At 36.9% G+C, this 17,768-nt stretch overlaps 1 protein-coding gene across 1 annotated transcript in view; it reads left to right on the top strand.

The window, feature by feature from the left end:
• Positions 1-17,768, top strand: part of sez6 (seizure related 6 homolog) — a 113,828-nt gene that overhangs the window by 58,844 nt on the left and 37,216 nt on the right. The window lies entirely within an intron of this gene.

Raw genomic sequence — 17,768 nt, forward strand, 5'->3', positions numbered from 1 at the left:
TTTGAATATGTAGGCTAGCCAACCAAAAGAAAAACCATCAAAGATATCAGAAGGTTTATTAAAGCTGAGGGAGCAGTGCATGGTGAAAAGTTAGCTGATTTAAACTGTGGTCCTTATGGAAACACCTGCTAAACTGACATCCTTTAGCACCACAATGTTTTATTCAAGGAGTGAACAGACCTGACTTATTCTGGTTTAGTTTCAGCCAAGGGAAGACTCGCTGGCGTTTTGTCGCTTGTTGGAGACATGCAGACAGTGAATTCGCTGCAGTGAGTGGGTGGATGGGGGCAAAAGAGACGGGGCTTCATCTGAGGTTGAATGTTTGTTCAGTAAGTCTCTTCACAAAAGGTTATAAAAATTAACTGTCAGTGTGAGCATGTTCCTCGGCATTTGCAATTCCTCAAACGCTTCATTTACCACCGGAGACTTTAAAATGCACAAGCTTTGTCTTGTGCCTCTGGAGGGCTAAGATAAGTCTTGACGGAGTATATGTTTGAGAATGTGCTTTTCTCCAAAAGCTTTCTCTGGATAACTTAAGTAAATTTTGAACTACTTATGAGTAGACACATGCTTACCTGCGCACACACTCACTGAGCCACATGTGTTTAATGTATCAGCCTTTGGCTTTCACTGCTTGTGGTGTCTCGGGTACATTTTTTTTGTAAGTTTATGAAAAAGTTCAGCCAGGCTCCATGAAAACCCAAAAGGAAGTCATTCTTTTCAAGCACTATGCAAACAGATGGGGGCTACTGTGTACCTCCTTCTGACAGTCAGAGGAGAAAGTTTTTGTATCTTGCAAGTTATAAAATATACAAAAGTTACAAGAGGAAATCACATATTCAACAAAATGAAATGTGCTATACATTGTCACTTGTACTTTGGGAGATTTAGAACCATCGTTGGTTCACTTTGTTATGCTATACAAATGACCAATGATCCCAAATACTCTTCTTGTGGTTGTGATTTATTTACTTTCTTCCTTTATGAACTAGAATGCTTCTTCTAGAGACAAATGCTTTGTTAACTATCACAGATACAGTACAGACCAAAAGTTTGGACACACCTTTCTAATTCAATGGGTTTTCTTTATTTTCATGACTATTTATAAGGCAAGAAATCCCACTTACTAACCTGACAGGGCACACCTATGAAGTGAAAACCATTTCAGGTGACTACCTCTTGAAGCTCATCAAGAAAATGCAGAGTGTGTGCAAAGCAGTAATCGCAGCAAAAGGTTGCTACTTTGAAGAAACTAGAATATAAGGGGTATTTTCAGTTGTTTTACACTTTTTTGTTTAGTGCATATTTCCACATGTATTATTCGTAGTTTTGATGCCTTCAGTGTGAATCTACAATATCAATAGTCATGAAAATAAAGGAAACTCATTGAATAAAAAGGTGTGTCCAAACTTTTGGTCTGTACTGTATTTCCTTTGATAAGATTAGACAAACTTGGTACATGCATAGTTTTATTCTCTGTTTAGATCATTGTTTCTCAATAATTTTCTGTCATGAGTTTTCTCAGGTACAAATCACTGGCACCAGGATTCTGTGACTTGATTATCAAAACAGATTAATAAAATTTAGACTTTAAGTTGTTGCAGCTCATTTTAATGTTTTACGTCTCAAAACAAATTCCAAGTTCAGTTTGTTAACTCAATTATTGACATTTAATCAATACTGCTCAGTCTGTGTGGTTCTTAAAAGAGAAAATGTGCAAATGGTTTACTGGGATCTGCAATTTTAGACTTAACACAGCTAAACTTTTTAAAACTGTAAATATTGATGTAAAGTTTGTCCACTCCTTCAGCTTATTCTTTTTCTAAAAGGATCGCTTTGTGAAAAATTGTTTGAAAAATGTGCAACAATGTTGCTTAGATTTCAGCTTGTCAGAACAGTAAATATGTTTCATCTTTGTGGAGGGAGAGCACAAACAACAATTTTCAAGTCCCACAAACTCTTTAAAGATTTTGAAGGTCTGGACTTTGACTAGGCCATTTGAACACACAAATATGCTTTGATCTAAAACATTTTATAGTAGCGCTTGCCTGTATGTTGAGGATAGTGGTCCTGCTGAAAGCTGAATATTGCTCATGTCTTTAGCTGCCTCTAATCAAGTTTTGTCCTTAATTCAGCTCCATCCACCTTCCTATCAACTCACCCCATTCTCTTTTAAAAAGAAAAGTGTAACCCCACATTCATAATGCTGGTAGCAGCCTCAGGGTTGATGTGTTTAGGATGTCGTACAGTTTGTTTTTGGCCACATATCTCGTTTTGTTGAAGTTCAATAACTACATTTTTTGTTTTGCTTTGTTTGACCAGAGCAGCTTTTTCCACATGGTTGTGGCAAATGTCAAACGCAACTTGTTACAGCTTTCTTTCAAAGAGCTGCAGACATCTAGCATACCTTATAACTCTTTAGCTGAAAGTATTTCGGAAAAAATGTGACACCTGCCTCCCCTAGGATGGAGGCACAAAATGTTTAGGTAGGGGCAACAAGAATATTCAGATTTTGTCTTAACAGACATGAAAGTATCTGTGTGCTACTTTACAAAAATGTTATCTGTGTAGAATAATATTTGCCTTAGTTTTAATTTCTTTGGCACTGTACTTGTAGGGAGTGATGGAAACCATGCTTGAAACTTTGGACAGATAGACAGACGTTAAAAAAAATATTAACAGGAGCTACAAAATGGGAAAATTGCATGCTGTTCTGATCAAAATGTCTAAAAAGTTAGTTTTTCTGCAAATAAATCAAAATTGTATGAATGATGCCACTGCATGTATGAATGAAAATAGGAAAGAAAAATGTTACTGGTAATGTAAATTCTAGTAAGACTGGCTGGCCATTTTCCCAAACACAAAACAAGCAGGTGTTATTTTTCTGTAGTAAAACCACAAAAAAAAGTGAAGGTACCCCATCTTAAAGTTCTGAAAAAAATAAAAAAATATTAAATAATAATAATTATTTTTTAAATAATTATTATTATTTAAAAAATAATAATTAATTTTTATAATCATATATATATATATATATATATATATATATATATATATATATATATATATATGATTCCAAGAAAAATCAAGTCAAAGTTACCATCCTTGCAATGATTCCAAAGTTCAATCAATTTCCTTGGTCTTGGTCTTATAATTTGCAGTGTCAATCACAGGCTGACATTTCACTGACAGCTCTGAGGTGATGAGCTGTAGGAGAGACATTATGGTTGAAGTGCATGTTCATAGTTTGGCAGCCAGCCTTCGTTACGGAAGGAGGTTTTCATTATAGCTGACAGTCCAGCAGTTTGCAAGGGCAGAGCATGGTAATTAAATTAACGGATTAATCTGGAGGACAGATGTGAAGACTGAAATGAATATTTTCACATACTGTTTTTTTTCTTCTTTTTTTTTTAAATCATTATTTCAGTCAGACATCTTATACAAACAAACAGATTTCCACTTCCAGCACTCAAAGATGCTTGAACGTGGGATCAAAAATATGGGCAAGAAATAAATGTGATGAGACAATTCCTGCATTTAGTCTACATTATTTTTAGCAGTCTGGCAGTTTGTGAGAGAAGGAGGGTGATAAATGTAGCAGGAGAATTTACTGCCCTCAGCCCCACTGTTCTACCCCTCTCGCAGCACATAATGCATTGCCCCAGCTGGTGTTTCTGACCGCATTATGATTTATTTGTGGAATTATTGTGAGAATATTAAGAGGCTGATATATCAACTTTTGGCACAAAGATAAATAATGTTATAAATATGGGAAGCTTTTTGCCTTCTGTGTTTTAAAAGTACTGCCTTTTTTAGTTCTCACTTAACTTGATCTTAATAAAGTCAGGTATATTTGATCAGTGTAGCAGATACTCATGAAAATAGCATAAAATCATCGAAGTTTGCGATATAAACTGATGAGAAATGACTTGGAAAAAAGAAATGGTATTAATAGATGGGGAAAAAAATCGTTTGTAGGTTTAAATTCAAATATAAAACTTTCTTTCACTATTCTTAATTTAAAGAAATACCACAGTTCATCTGTTTACCTATATTATGTATGAGTAAGATAGAAATATCCAGTAATCATGCTGTTCCGGAAGGACGTGGGTTCTTTTTCTTAATATTGGACATGTTTTAGTGTGAAACGTGCTTATCAACTTCAAATCAAAAGCAAAAGACCATGTGAAAATATTAATTGAAGTTGAGACGAGTCATTTCTTATCATGTGTTGATGTATGTTGAAGTGTCAGTCAGAGAAGAAGCAGCCATTACCCCAAAAACAACATAAAAATGCCATATCATAGATTTCAAATTCACTAAGAGAAAGACTTTGATTTTAGGAGGCATGTCTTGTGGATTCATGCAACTAAAATTTAGGTGCTGGGCAATACTGGTGAATTTTATGTTTGGATGAGAAAGAGGGAACTGTGTAGTCCCGAGTACGGCACCCTGACTGTGGAGTATGGGGCTGGCAGCATCAGAGTGTGTGGGAACTGGTTCCCTCCACAGCATATTTGACATCATGAGCAAAGAAGATTGTGTATAAACATTTAGACAGAGCTTAAAAAGTTGTTCAGCCATATACAAGTGGAAAAAATATGTCCACATTTTCAAGTTTAGAAAAAAATATAAAAAAAGAAAAAGTGTTTCTTCATTGTAACATTTACGAGATTTAAATAATCTTGGCAAGCCTGCATACCCCAAAACAAAAACAAAAATCATTTTACATTAGTAAAAGAAGGTTTTGTTTCATCATATATAATGTATAAAATTACACATAACTGTATGTATCTTTATTTGTATAGTCATTTGTTTTTTTCTTTAATTTTAGTTATTATTACAGGTTTAGCAGGTGTATTCATATTTTTATTCATTTTAAAGTCTACAGCACTATTAATATAGATACATTTAAGAAAATACTAACATTAGGTAATGAAAATTAAAGTTTGAAAATGTAGTTTCACTATAATGTAAACTACCCATGAACTTTCTTTTCCAGTGTTTTGATCATATTTTAAGTCAATATTTTCCCTATTCCCATATTCTTCCTCACCACTGTCACTTCTGCGATAAGTTTTAGCACAGGACAGATGGAGATTTTCTATTGCTGGGCTATGGTATTAAAGGGCTTAAAATCTGTTTTGGAGCTTTTTTCCTTGTGATCAAATAAATCTTGTTGGGGTAAAGCTAGCTATCAGCTCCTTCCAGGCCATCTGTCCTCCGAATTCTGCATCTTCTTTTCTCACCGATTTACCTGCCTGGGTCTGGGTTTTCCTAGGAGGCTGTGCAAACACACTGATTGGCCTGTTTACTGGAACATCTTCCAGTATTTCTATAGCAGAATGTAGGAATGTGTCAGAAGCACAGGGGATAGAAGTGAACATTGGGCTTTTTGCAATGTCGTAATGGCTGATTTAAGTGTTCCCATCTGCTGACAGACTTGAAGTGAAAAGGTCTAAGTAAATAGTAGAGAGGACTTTCTCTTTATTCTCATTATTTACATTTTTTTGCCTTTTTGTTATCCTCTCATCTCATGGTGTTTTTATAGCTTATTCACTCTATATTATTCAAGTATTTATTTATTTTTCTTATTAATGTCCCAATTTGTCATATTACAGCTGCAAACTCAAAAAGTCAATAAATTATAGAGCCATATTTTTGTTTCAGTTACAAGTCATTTTGTGTCTGCCACGATTGCATATTTGCATAAACTATTGCAATCTCACTTAGCCTGAATGAGGAGTGTGTGAAAAAGTCAGTAAAGTCTTGCCCATGATTTTCACTTTAGTTCAGATTTGGACTCGAATAAGCATGAAAATCCCACCTGAGAGGGAAAGAAAAATAACAATGTACACATTTAAATTAATTGATCAAATAATTAAATAAAACTGGCTGAGTATGAGTATATGCACAACATAATAATCAGATTTTCCTTTTGTGAAACTTGCTTTCTTTTTCCTTCCGCTTAAGTAGTATTTTATGATGATGGTGTATCACTGTAAAATCCAAATAAAATCAGAGTTTGTGAAACAAAATGTGAAAAGTTTAGAAGGGATGAATATGTTTTGTATAGCTGATCATATATAACCTCATTTTTTGTTATTAGTTGGCAATTTGTTTCTAAATTAAACATAGATAAATATGCAATATAGGATTTTCAGTGACAGCTTGTATTGCAAAATTGCTCAAATAACAAAATACAAAAACATGTTTTATTATCATAGACTTAAGAGAATATAGTAGTACATATAACACATTTAAAACTTAATAACATACAGAGAAACGTATTTGTTTCATAAGTTCACAATATTAAAATATAAAACAATTGTCTTGAGTCTCATTGGGGCAAATTAAAGCTTCCAAGTTTCACAAATTGAGACGAATGAATATTGTTTCACAAATTTCTAGACGGTACGAAATCAATTTAAAAGCACATCGTGAGCTCAAGGCTTTGTGTGCAAATGTATTCCGCCTAAGTTAAGGTTTTTTCTCTTGTTTTTTTTTCTTTTTGTTTGAGGAGGATCATCAATGAAATGCACCCTAAGGATTGAGATGTTACAGAGCATGCCAAGTGTTTACAGCTAATCCCGACTTGAGGGTTAACGATTGGTATTTGATGCTGCCTCGGCGACCACGCTCCTCTGACTCCAATCAATAGGCATGTTAATAAGCGGCACCAATACTTGACACGCAGGTCCCTCTCATTGCTGGTTGAATTGTCGTATTGATTCGTGCACTTTCATTTTAATTCCAGTATTTCTTACAAAAAGAAGCAAAATTCTCAAGGCATTGACCCTGGCTGAGGGTGGCTGATGAGCGAGGGAATTAATTTGTTTTTGTTGGTGTTTGGTGGCTGCTAGCGCTCTGGTCGGATGAAAAGGGTTTGGAGAAATAGCAATATTTCCAACACAAACAAGTGTCGGCTCTTATTTAAAAAAAAAAAGCAAACAAAAGAAAAACAAAAAAACATCCAAGTTTCTTTTTAAAATTCACATATGAATGGGAGCTTCCCCCCGTCCCCCTCAAACATCCTTTGATTCAGGGACACTGCATAAGTGACACAGGACATAGTCGACACATCAGAGGCAGAGCCAGCCTGACTGAGTAATGGGAACCAGGACAGGCTTCCAGGCTTTAATCAACTTGAGATGAGGCAAAGGAAAACCTTCATCATGCTGTGATGTGGGCTAGTAAGCCAGGACATGAAGATGGCTAGCCTGATCTTGATGGGCTCTTTAGGGTGTCTAGGCTTTGCAGAGATGAGTTTTCATGGGGCCCAGCCATCCCGAGAGGAAAGCTTTCAGGTGACACTAATTGCTCCTCCACCCAGCTTGCTGTCATCGACGAAGAAGTCTGTCTGGCAGAAGTCTAAGTTCCCTCCTACTGTTTCAGCAGCATGGTGGGAGGTAGAGGGTGAAAATACACGATGAGTAATGAGCAAATCGTAATTTATTCATAAATGTACTCTACGTTAAAGAAACTGAGCCAATGAATGATCTGAAAAAGGGAGGCGGATGTATCAGAAAGCCAAAATTTCACCTAAACTTGTGACACCATGAATAAGTATATCTGAGCGATAAAAACGACTCAGTGATTGTAAGGCTGATACAGCCCAAAGTCCAGACACATTTAATAAAACAGCAACGGCATGAAAAAGTAATAATAAATCGCTCCATACTCAGCTAAAACAATCAAATTTCCCATATATTCGAAATGTTACACTCGTCTTCTTGGTTAAATTCAGACTGCTTGTTTTACTGCTTGTGTAGATGAGACAAGAGGGAAAACAAACATATTTGTATTGTATTCATCTGCTGGCCCAATGACGTTCTAATTAAAATTCAGCTTTTTTTTTCTTTGCTAATTTATTCAAATCCATTGTTTTAAACAACATGGAAAACGGGAAATGGCCTTGGCTGTTTTATGAAAAGGTGAATGTTCAATTAAGATACCATTTCATTATAATGAATTCTATGAGCCCTTTTTTTGTTTGTTTTGTTTTTCTTTCTGTGTCTTTCTGGATGAATTTATTCGGGAAGGCTCAAAAACACTGCCTCTGCATGGAGCACCGAGACGATTCGAATGCGAGACAGAGATAGAGGCTGTAAGGACAGGGCACATAACCAGTATGTCCCACAGTATAATCCACTGGGTTTTATCATGGTAATGATGACACTGCAGCTGGCGAGTCCACTAGCTGTTGATTCATTGCCCGCAGCAGCTGGGTCATTTATTTTCCATGTATTGTGTCTCTGTATCATTTTGATTACGTGAGTCCCATTTCCACCTTAGCAATGGCTCCTGTGAGTCAGTGTAAATGTGTGAGGCAGAGCAGCGCCAGATGTTTTCAACAATGAAACATCAGTCAGACACGCTCTCCGAGGACGGTTCACTCATCTTGTGCACGGCACAAGCAGATAAATGAATACATTAGCAAATAACAACGATATGTCACGTGTGGAACAGTGGGCCTGTTTGACAGATTGTTTGTTTCAGAGCCCCCCTGTAGATGTTTTTGTATCTTTATTTATTTATTTATTTTATTTTTTTAAGGGTGACTCTAGTCAAGATTAAACGCCAGACCAAGCAGCTTTCTGTTTGGAAAAGGATAGGATCTTCATATCTGTGGCTGTTTAATCTCAGTCGTCTCCTCTGCAGCAGTTCTAAAGGGACTAACTCAGAAACCAAAGCACTCAATCCTGCAAATGCTTCCAGTCTTTGAAATTTTTCCTGAAATATCTTTCTTTTCATGCTTTGTGCTCTTGTGCCGATGGAGGCCTGCCTGTTGTCCCACAGCCTTGAAGGATGTTGTGTTTGTTGCAGCAGTTTGTTTGAAAAGACTGCAGTTTTAGGCTGAAGATGACCTTCAACTTTCTCGACTTTCTAGTTTTGATTAGTTCCTTGGAAAAATGACGTTTGAAAGAGTTGCTCGGTAGGAGCTGAAAACATGAAGTGAAAGCATTTCTTCTTGGAGGACGGTGTTGCATTTCTTCCATTGTTCAGATTTTTTCTTCTTTTGTAGGTGCTAAAAAAAAAGAACAAAAATCTCTCTTAAGAAAAAAAGTCATTTTTGTCTTACATCAACAATTTTTTATTTTTTTGGTGGCATAGTGTTTAGATCCACTGATGAAGTTGTGGTTTGGTGCAGAAGTGTGCTTGCTCAGCCAAATACTTGGTCCCACAAATGTGTCTGCTGAGGAAGAGATTCCTGCGCTTACAAAAAGGCACCTCTCATTACAGTCACAGAGCGACACATACACACCTACACGCGCACGCATATTTGTGTGTAAGTGGGAGATGTTGAGGAGGAAAAAGTCCCTCAGGGCATTTGGCAGCAGTACCGGCGTAGATAAGGTAGTCTGAGGTCTCCTGACATGGCCAATGATTCATAATTGAGGCAGGACAGCTGTTGCAGGCAGCACTGACATGTCCCAGGGTGGATGACAGATGATAGGGCCCTCTGGGGCTGAACTATCTATCAGTCCAAATGTTCCCTGTACACTATCTGCTCACCTATCCTTCATGAGCCTCCCTGGTATATGTAAACGTTGTGGTCACAGATACTCCATCAGTTTGAGCTCGTTGAATGTGAGGGAAGCTATTTGTGACGCACGCAGGATATCATCCACGAGGGGAACTCCGAAAAAATTTAAATGTGCACAACAAGGATTTTCTCTTCTTTGTTCTTTATTATACACTTTTTATTTGTATTTCTTTTCAGCTTAGCACAAACACAATGATTATCAGGCTCAAGGACATGCTATGTAGAGATGTTGAGCTTAAGACAATATTTTGTACCATTAATTGTAATGATGAAGAAAGGTAATTGATAGAAATTACTGCAAAACTTATTTCAATCTGGAAAGACTCAGACGGAGAAAGAAGACGATTAGAAAAGTTTATTGACATGAATGAATTAAAGTCTTTGGCGCTCGGGCCCAGCTGAGGACATCGAGCAAAGATTAGCGATAAACTCGGACGAGCATTCTCGATGCTGATACTAATGTCATCCCCTGGGACCAGACACTGGTGGTGGAGATGGTGAAGGATGCTGGCCTGAAGGACTGGGAGAGTGGAGGAGGAGAAGGGGTGGAGGTGCCATGGATGGAGGTCTTTATCATCTGGGGCTTGGTCGGTGATTGGACGTGACGTGGCTTGGTCCAGTGTTGATAGGTCGTCGGTGATGAACGGGATGCACCAATTGGATGATGCAGGTGGCGTTAAAAGAGTTTTCCAGATTGAATTTGCGCCTAGGCTTCATTACAGTCTTTTGAAGTCGTGCCTCTATCAAGAAAAAAAATACTGTTTTCAAATGGGCTACAAAGCAACACCAAATACACTAAACAGTAAAGCTGCTTTAGAGCAATTGTGCTCCTAAGAAAGTAGTTACAGTAAAAGTAACAATCCTGACCATGCTCTAGGTTTTTGAGGTTTGAAAAAATCAATTAGTTTTATCATTGTCATCACAGCGTGACATTGACTGAGATCTATGGCTGCAAATAACTATTTTCCCATAGAGGATTCAACTGGCCCAGTAATTTATGTCTTTGACCTTATCTTTGTCCTGGACAGAGCAGAAGAAATGGCTGCTGATGCGATTGTGTGTACTTTGTTTTTCATCCCATAAATCTACTGGCTCATCAATTGTCTGTTAAAGTACATCACTTCTTTAGGTAATTCCACAAACAGAGCTTATGCTGCTATTAACTCTCTGTGATGAATACATTTTATTTCCTGTTAAAAGTGCTTTGCTTTCTGTCTTTTTTTCTTCAAAAACCTATTGACTGCAGCAGACAGTTGCTCATATTTAGCCAGGTTCTGTTGGAAGTCTCTTCATGGGAGTTATTCCTTTGTACGGTCGCCCTATGCTTGCTCAGGATGAGACATTACCAGTTGTCTGGTTTATAAATGCAAAATAAAAACATTTTCCTCTCCTATAAAGCCTAATAAAATACACTGAAGATTGGATTGCAACATGTCAAAACTTAAAGCGGGGTTAAAGTCTCTGTTATCCCTTAGAAGATAAAAACATAAGATGGAAGGAGTGTACTGCACATGTAGGTGCACTTTGTACCAAAACATCAGGGGTATTTTTAGTGGTATTATTTTCTTTGAGGCATGTAGATTTGCAGAAAACAAATCCAGTTTTCTTGGAAGGCTTACTAACGCAAGCTTCATACTTAACTAGCTTGGATGAGTCCTTATTAAGAAAAGAACAGAGTAGAGCACAAATGAGCCATCTATGCATCTTTAAATAACAACAGACATGTGCCCTTCGGAAGTAATAACTGACCATCCTTTAATTGTATCTTATTGCGTTGTATTCACATATGTATATAATCACATCGAAGTATTTTCTTTATAGCATCATTTTAAAGAAAAGTAGCACTACTGTCTCCCTACAGGGAATAAAAAACACAGAAAGAGAATAAAAGTGGAAAGAATGGAGATTAATAAATGAATAACTGCAACAAATACAAACGAAAGTAAATATGGGTATTTTAACAATTAAAGGCTCTTAAATACAGCTACATAGAGTACATGAAATATTCACACAGTCATTTGGTTTTGAATTACTAAGTAGATTGCCCCTGCAGCAAGCTGAGTCTGCTATGGGTAAATTGAGAAGGCAAGAGAATCAATGATTTTAACAATAAAAATAAAGTCTGGTCTAAAATGATTCAAGATTGAATGAGCGACTTCTAAATTAATCTAATTGACAGCAATGTTGCAGAGGCTCACCGAAAGAGGAGACACCACATGGTGTGTTTTGTGTCTTCTTGGGTGATGGCGCTAACAGCTGGCACTGCAGACTTTTGGTTTCTCTTTAGGCGCTGGGGGGAGAGATCTGAAATAAATCAGCTTGTTGTTTTGTGTCCACAGGTTAGATGGATGCATAGCGGCAGATATTCTTCTTTTTTTTTTTTGTAGGTATATAAATGGCACTTCCAGCTCTATAACGCTGATGTGCTCTGGACACAATTCTGCATTCTGAAGTAGGAAATTGATTACTTCAGCTTAAAATCTACCATAAAATCATTTCAAAATTCTCAGAGCTGAAGAATCACTGCTCATACCTCTCAGCACTGGTTCAAGCCTCAGAGTTGTACACCAGCTGCAGTCAGTGGAGCAGCACTGGAATCAGATGATCACAGGTGTTCAGGCAGGGAAAAATAAAGGCTTGTGCCGTTCTGTGACAGCAAGAGACAATAATTCTGGACAAAACACTTTCATTTTGTCCGAGTTGGTATAATACTCTTTGACAGACGGGAGCCTTTTTCTTTTAAAACTTCTTTGGGGGGGGAATGCAGTTTTAATTAGTGTAACAGGATTTTGTTGCCACATTGTAAACATTTTGGAACTTGGCAAGCAAACCGATGGATAGAACAACATAATTGTAGCAAATAGCTGAAAAATAAAACATCTCTCAGTGATGCAGGTGAGAGTCATTTCTTCACAGACTGACAGGGGAAATTTTATGAATCACACTGGAACGCCAATCATCTTTAATTAACTTCACGTCTAAGAAGTCCATCAGACCTTTAGTTTATTTATTTGCACTTGTTTAATTTAAAAAGACAGAACACTTAGCATTTTGTAATGTTTGCAAGTTGTTTTCCCCAACCTTATTTTTGTTATAGAAATAAACACTTTCTCATCAAACTGACACCATCTAGTTTGTCTGTAACACTGAATTGTTGAAGGCTTTAAATTTAGATGTCTCTTTCATCAGTAAAATTAGAATCTTTTAGCATTTAATATGACATGCAGCTGCTCTCCATTATTCTGAAAACTGTTCAAATTGGAAATGTAACCCATTGAAATTGTCATGAAACGGTGCGGTGTTGGTGAGGCAGACGCTTGTAAACCCAGGTAAAGATGAATAATGAATTTAATAAAGAACGTCCAGAAAATCCACACAACCAGGCAGCACGACTGAGCAGAAGCCAGGGCTCAACGCCGGTAGCAACTGGTAATTTGGATGGACCAGACAAAGGACTGAACGCACATTCGACGCTGACAAGACAAGGAACAAGGAACACAGGTGGAGTTAAATACACAGCGGGTAATCACAGAACGAGACACACCTGGGAACAATCAAGGGGAGGACAGGACCACGAAGAGACTCAAGGACACAGAAAACTCTAAATAAACACAGAAAAGCACAGATCCTGACAGAAATATAAAAACATACATGTTCAAAGAAAAATAATATTAAGATGAAGACCTTATAATGTCAAAGTTCCAAATGATTGCTCTTTTTATTCAGTTTTTATCATGATGTAGTTGAAGTTTTAATCACCATCTCTCTCAACAATGTTTGATTTCAATTAAAAACATACGTTACAGTGGCTTTTCAGTGATTTTCTAATTAGCCTGATTTACTCTCAGTACCAATTTGCATGTTTCATTTAAATATTTTTGCATTTTGTCTGCAATACACAGCATTTTGGTTGGGCATTTTAAGTTTAAAAGTTACCCTCTACAATATAAGAATTGTATTGTAGAGGGTAACTTTTAAACTTAAATACCAAGCAAGAAGGAAACAAAACTTTTTTTTTTGAAAACAGTGAAGTTCTTTGGATTAACTTGAGGGGGGAAAGCACGTTTGAAAATCGCCCGAGGCGTTGTCATTGCCATGTCCTTGAGGGATGTAATATCTTGCATTCTAAAATTACGAAGCAGTCATTTATTATTCACTATGAAGTTGTTTTATTTTATTTATTTTTTTTCTACTTTGACAGATATCATTGTAACACAAATGCAACCCCTACTACATGGTTGTCAGCCTTCTTTATTAACTGTGCACAAGAAACCCTCTGGAGTGCTGTTGTGTTCAAGTGTGGTGATTAAAACAAAACAAATCAATCAAAGTTGCTGATCTCATGAATCACTCTGGAAAAAGTCACCTCTAAACTCGGTCCCACAGCATCCATTAGACTTCCCGCGCTCAACTGGCAAATCCTGTTCGACTGAGTGACAGTTAGCCTACATCACCAATTTCATTTTGCGGCCAGCAACATTGTGGATAGTGCTCTACCTGACCACTGTCTCAGCTTTTCCGGGCCAGTGCTCTAACACTTCTGCTCACAGATTTCCTCAGGGACTCCAGCCTATGGAGGGCAAGCCTTTTCTGCCTTGTGGCCTACCTGAGCCCACTGCCTATGACAGCCCCGGCTTTAAGAATGTGTCAGGAATTCAACAGGCTTTTGAAAAAGATGTGGCTGAATTGGCCGTGATGGGCTACAGATCCTTTCTTCCCAGCAGCCCGACTGTTGCCTAAGAATAATCAGATTCGCTGGGCTGTAAAAGGTCTCATAGATGTATTCTCTACAATTTTCTTCAGGAACGAAAAAAAAAAAATCTACCATTTATTTGCACCGATGTCTCGACTCATTGTTTTACGGCTTACAGCTCTCATAACTCTTAATGTTGTTTATGGCTGTGGCAGGCAGCTGCTAAACAGAGAGAATACCCTAAAATCCGACTGAGAGCCCAAAAGAAAACAAAGCAGGTGGCGAGCGGCTAAACATGGAGAAGCGTATAGCATGCATATTCTCTCAGAGATAAAAGACATAAAAATCAGAGATAACTGAATAAATCAAGAAGTTTATAGTTTGGATGTATGCTAGCCTGTTTGCCAAATACCTTATTGTATTAGTTAAAAAGAATATGATACACAGTCACCATAACTAGGCATAAAATGATACATTCAGCTCAGGAGTCAGTATAATTGGGATCACAATTTTACCGTGGAAGATTAGGAAATCTATCAAACGTTTAAAAAAAAATCCTAAATATTATTTTAAATAAGAAGCTTTTAATAGTCTTCAAATGTTTCACTTGTTCATATTTTGTGGTTTTTAAGCTTATCTAAATATAAGGCCTTCTCTCATTCATAATGTCCTGCATGTATTTTCTTGAAAGTACATCAATTTTAAAGCCTGTTTTAAAGATTTTCTTTTCAGGTTTGATCGGCTTAAATATTTTGGATGTTAAATGACTGGTGGTCAAATCCATAAAAAATAAAGTAAAATACAAGTAAAATGAACAAATATCTCCTCCATAACATATCCTTTTTATTTCAGCAGTCATGCTATTCTCACTGAGCTAACAAATCAGTTGTATCTTTTCTGTTACTCTACCAATGATTTGTTTTTGTTTTTCAGTAGAGCTGCTTGTTATGACTTTCAAATTATACAATAATAGTTCAATAAAATGTTGTAAAATGTATTTCCACACAGCAAAAAGTTAAAACCTGACTGCCAAAGGTAAATATTTTTATAAGATCATTAAAAATATATATATCAAACTGAATTGATTGCCACCAGTAGCATTGCTATTACTAGTAGCATTGCTATTGCTACTGGTGGCAATAGCAATGTTTATGACTAATATGTTTTTATAGCTAGAATTTTGTGCTTTTTATGGTTTTTTAGGGTGTACTAGATAACCATAGTAATAACCAAAGTAAATGCACTTGCATTTATACTTTGAATAGCATTCTGTTTTTTGTGCATTTTCTATATACATGACTGTCCCTGCCTAACATAAGATTTATAATTACAAATGTAATTTAAACACGCTGCTTTCTCCTCTAGATCAAGCACAAAACACAAGCTGTGTTTTGGGTAAAAATTAATTTACAGAGAACAAAAATTTCAACAAATTTATGAACACAGGCATTAACATCTCGGTAAAAATATATGAAATGAATATGCTAAAAGCATCTTGATTTTCCAGTCACTAAGAGTGCTTCTATTAACTGCTGCCATTATATTTGGACCACACGTGGAGCTGCTTTAGTCTCCGTCTCGTGTCCGTCCTTAACTCATATGACATAAGCAGCTGCTGGAGCTCTAAATCTCGTCAGGTTCACTCCGTGACCTGAACAAGTCTGCACGTCACTGGATCCAAACAGAGAATCTGCAGTGTGAATGCTGTCTGATAGACTTTTCAGCTAGCGCACTGCTACTTGGGTTAACATGTGAACAATAGGAAATGTTAATGTTGCTGTGTTTTCGTCTGAGTTTTTAAAGTCACCAACAAGCTGGCTTTGAAAGTACAACACTGTTTACTGATAATCACAACATCAAAATGTATGCTGGTATTATCCTTGACGGGATAATATGTCACACTAGATCATCACAGCTTTTACTGGTAATACTGCAGCATTTAGTATGTAGATGTAACCGAACTGCTTATGTTTTTTCATTACACCAATACATAGTCATTTTCAATGAGACGAGGCTTATAATCTGTGTGTGTGGGTGGGCGTGTAGGGGGGTGTGGGCGTGTGTGTGTGTGTGTGTGTGTGTGACTGCCGTCCACATGTTTGAACTGATGAAGATCTATCCATGATTAAAATGTTATTAATAAAGGCTGTGAAAATCAAGTTCGCCGGGCTTTTCTGCAGTTGTTTCACTCCTACTCAAAACTTCATAAACAATTCAAATGATCGCTTTGGATTCGAAGAAAAAGAAAACTCAAGGGTGGGTTATATTTTAATGTAAGAAAATCCCTATAAACTCAAGGTGAACGCATTTTCCTTTGTCATATAGAAAATAATTATGACCCGCTGTTGAATTAGCAGCTTTAGTTTATTGTACTGCAGGGGAAAATGAGATGCGGCTGCGAAGGGTGTCAGCACTCTGTTATCCCGACAGTTTAACTACATGCTGTACTCCAGAGATTCCTTCACCAGATTTAGCTGCAGATGCTGTTCAACCTGTTGAAGACATAAAGCAGAGCTGACAGAGTTGCTTACAGGCACAGAGGATGAATCATTTGTGCAACAAACCATAAGTGGAATGACCTAGACAGATTCTACAATTACTCAAAACCACGTACAGCCTGGCAGCGGGTTAGCAAGAAGAACTGACTAAATGCTTCCCGCCTGTAATTGTGTTGGGAGGCAAGTGTGCAAACTAACTCAGCAGGTGACCCAATTTTTCACAGCGATGTTAACAGATTAGGCTTGATTGCAAAGTAGATATGCATAACAAGTGCAAATATATAGAACAGGATCTATGCAAGCTGAAGTTTCAGAGTAAAATGAGCATAGATGCAAAGGCATCTATTTGCATTATTGACAGCAAAGTAGTCATTGCAGTTCTAACCAGATATTTGCTTGCATCGTAGAAAAAGAGAAACTTTTTTTTTTTCAATTATATCCATCAAATCAGTTGTGTTTACATGAGGTAGAATTGCCAAAATAGAATGATTTATATTTGCAAAATACCAGAATCATTAGCAAGCCAGTTTTTAAAACCAAATTTGGAAGTTTACATGGATTTTCTTATTATTTAGTAGAATTTTCTTTTAAACTGTTTGATTTGATTAGTTGAAATGTTGGGCTCCTGATAGAACTGTTGGTCACAACTTTTCTGGTCACAACTTATGAAACTGAACTCATTGCTATTTTTTTTTTTTTTGCAGCATTCTCCAAAAAATGAAAAATAAAAAGGGCAAAAACCAAAATACAACTTTGTAACAAATTTTCTGCTATGTATGATCTCTTAGCCCATTTGGAAGACACATTTGCACATTAACTTTAGTAGTTTTCGAACTGCAATATATTTTGTTGTTGTTGCTTTTGGAGTAACGGCTTCTTCTTTTCTGAGTGGCCATTCAGCCAATAGCAGAACAACACTTGTTTCACTGTGGATAATGACTTTTTCTTATCAGCTTCGGTCAGCCTCGTCACAAAATCTTTTGCTATTGTTCCTTGATTGATGGACACATTTTTCAGCACAGCTTTTCAA

Source organism: Xiphophorus maculatus, chromosome 11, assembly GCF_002775205.1.
Source record: "Xiphophorus maculatus strain JP 163 A chromosome 11, X_maculatus-5.0-male, whole genome shotgun sequence".
Lineage (NCBI taxonomy): Eukaryota > Metazoa > Chordata > Actinopteri > Cyprinodontiformes > Poeciliidae > Xiphophorus > Xiphophorus maculatus.